Source organism: Crocuta crocuta, unplaced genomic scaffold (assembly GCF_008692635.1).
Source record: "Crocuta crocuta isolate KB4526 unplaced genomic scaffold, BGI_CrCroc_1.0 scaffold1727, whole genome shotgun sequence".
Taxonomy (NCBI): Eukaryota; Metazoa; Chordata; class Mammalia; order Carnivora; family Hyaenidae; genus Crocuta; species Crocuta crocuta.
In genome coordinates, this window is record NW_027531384.1 from 360,683 (window position 1) to 363,862 (window position 3,180).

Consider the following 3,180-nt stretch of genomic DNA (forward strand, 5'->3'; position numbering starts at 1 on the left):
GGTATTATCTTGAAGCGACAATGGATTAGAATCTTATGAAATAGTATTGTACTGTACACCCTAATAGCTCACTTCCATTTTGATAATTTTGATTACTGTAGTAAATTAACAACAGCCATGTATTCTTATCTATAGGTGAACTTTGCTTTCTTCTGACTTTTACTTGAAGACTCAAAAGTTAGAACTCATGCATTCAACAAAGAAGGTCAGTCTCTGTGTCTCAAGAAAAAGACTCTACAAAATATCTTAACTACTGATATATGAAAGAACAGACTTTTGACTAAAGATTGTCAAGCTTATATCACTCAGAAATCTTTCCAACTGTACTAGAGGGCTAAATTAGGCTTTCTAAGACTATTTCACAAGAAGATGACTTCATGAAATCATATTGCTGATCCAAGTTCCAGGAGAATAAGAATTAATTACAAAAGACTGAATAAACTGATCAGAAAATTTTAATAGTGGTTATTTATTTAAAATATTGTTGATGTTATTTTAATGCTCTATTTACTGATTAAAATACAAGGATCACTTTTTCTTCCATCTAGATCATTTACCCTCAATTTATAAGTCTTTTATCCTTTTATAAATAGAAATGAAACATTTTAAAATGGAATCTAATTCTCAATGAAGTCTCACAATTCAGAAATAAATATTTTCAGAGTTTTCTTATTTTTGTGACAGCAGTTATTTTCATTATTTCAATAAGAATCTGTCTCCATTTTACCTCAAATTGGAAAAGCTGATTGTGCAACCNCACTTTTAATCAGGTTCAGCAAGCTCACCATTAAAGAACAAAGGCACTTCTGTCTACAAAACCTTCAGAGGAAACTGGCCTGGTACCTGGCTTACAGGGCTTCAGCCTCACAAATGATAAAGTCACTTCTTGGCAGGCCAGGAAACCTAGCTTATTAGGGGGACATTGAGGAAAGACTAATTTACCAATTCTATGGATACAATAGCAAAATCTAGGGGAGAAATTTTCTTTTTTTAAAAGAAATTTTTAAAAAGTTTGTTTGTTTTTTTTAGAGAAAGAGACAGAGCAAGTTGCGGAAGGGCAGAGAGAGACGGAGAGAAACCCCAAGCAGGCCCCAATGCGTCAGCACAGAGCCGATGCGGGGTTTGAACTCATGAACTGTGAGATCATGACCTGAGCTGAAACCAAGAGTCTGGAGGACGCTTAACCAACAGAGCCCATGTTCCTCTAGGGGAGAGGTTTTCTTGGTCTTGACTTCCTAGTCCAGACTTTACAGAGTCCTTTAAGTGGTTCAATCCTAGATTCTTTAATAAGATTTACAAACAAAGGTAATAGTTTTGCTTCAGAATCTGTTAAATATTACATGATCAAGGAAGCTTAGGGGTTATTTAACACCTCTTATTGCATCTGTAAAAATAAACAGCCTAAACTATAAGCAGACCAACCTTTATTCCCCCTAATCAATATTTGGGGATTATTTCTGGACAAAACAGGGAATGCTATGGACTGAATGTTTGTTCCTCCTAAAATTACTATGCTGAAACCGTAATACCTAATGTGATAGTATTTGGAGATGAGACCTTTGTAAGGCAATTAGGTAGTGGAAGTGGAGAATTCATGAATGGAATTAGTGCCTTTAAAAGAAGAAACATGAGAGAGATAATCTCTCTTTCTGCCACATGAAGACACAACAAGAAGATGGCCATCTTCAAACTAGGAAAGGGTCCTGATGAGAACCCAATCATACTGACACCATGCTATAGGTCTTCCTGTCAGAACTGTGAGAAATAAATGTTTAAGCTGTCCAGCCGTTTATTTGTTATACTGTCCTGAACTAAGACAGGGAGATTGTTAAATTATTAAAACTGGAAAAAGGCAGAAAAGGTGGGTAGCATGTCTTTTCAACGTTATTCTGACAGTATTTAATAAACTCACCCTAGTGAGTTATCAGAAAGTTATATAATTTTCTAGGGAAAAGTANATTTGCTATTTACTATTTGATCAGAACCCAGACACTATGAAGTTACTTGCAAACATGTAAGTTTCTCCCTGATAAAAAAGATAATTGTGATGGTTATGGATTGATTGCCCCATAGAACAATAATGAGTTTTGTATTTAACTTAGCAGCCCTACTGTAAAATATTTTAGATGTTTTTCTTATTAGACTATCTAAACCCCTTTTCATGAAATGCTCTTAGAGACAGTTTTAACCATGTTAGTGGTTTTCCTCATTAATCAATGAGTTGAATAAAATGTTTATTTTAGGGGTGCCCAGTTGGCTCAGTCAGTTAAGTGTCCAACTTCAGATCAGGTCATGATCTCAAGGTCTGTAGGTTCAAGCCCCATGTTGGGCTCTGTGCTGACAGCTCAGAGCCTCGAGCCTGCTTTGGATTCTGTGACTCCCTCTCTCTCTCTGCCCCTCCTCCGCTCATGCTCTGTCCCTCTCAAAAAAGGAATTTTTTCCCCAAAAATTTTTTAATAAAAATATTTTATATTTGTATAACTCATCTTTAACTTTTCAAAAGTAATATTTTGATACATATAACTTAATCATGTAAGCTTACATTTTGATAGAAATATAAGAATTCAAATGGGTATTCTCATAAGGATTCAATATCATACAGAATAAAATAAGGCCAAAATTTAGTCTCCTTTTACCTTGAGTTATATTTACATTTTCTGGTGCTTACTTTAATTAGATGTTTATCCTGTAATAGCAAAGAGGATGACAGGTGTTCTGAACATAGATTAAATGGTCTTACTGCTATGTACCAGGAATTGTCTCTAGAAATAACCGATCCTATTTTCCTTTTACTTTCAGAAATGACAGAATAATAGTAAATCTGCCAAAACTAAAATTGTTTTTGGTAGATATTTTCCAAAGGTCATATCATGAATACTAATGAAGCTAATGAAGCAATTTGTTTAGTTATTTCAATGTATCTTTAGTAGGTGACTCAAATGCCACAGACCACCGTATGATGGTGTTGCACAATATTTGAATTTTCCCTCCATTCCNTAGGAGCAATACCGAACTTTTCCTCTGGCCGAGGTGGAACACTAAATACACTTGTACTTATAAATTTCCTGTGTAAAGCATGTATACCATATTCTGGGGTCTTCATCAACCATTAGCTAAGGCATGTGAATTAATGCAAAGCTGTTTGTAAAAAAAAAAAAAAAAACTGACCTTTTCTGCAGG

General features: G+C 34.7%; 1 long non-coding RNA gene across 1 annotated transcript in view; it reads left to right on the top strand.

Moving 5' to 3' along the window:
• The window catches only part of LOC144238180 (uncharacterized), a 4,244-nt gene extending 3,785 nt beyond the window's left edge, over positions 1–459 (top strand). Inside the window, exon 2 of the long non-coding RNA XR_013337035.1 lies at positions 136–459. This is a non-coding gene — a long non-coding RNA (uncharacterized LOC144238180). The remainder of the gene's footprint in view (positions 1–135) is intronic.
• The last annotated feature ends 2,721 nt before the right edge of the window (positions 460–3,180 follow it).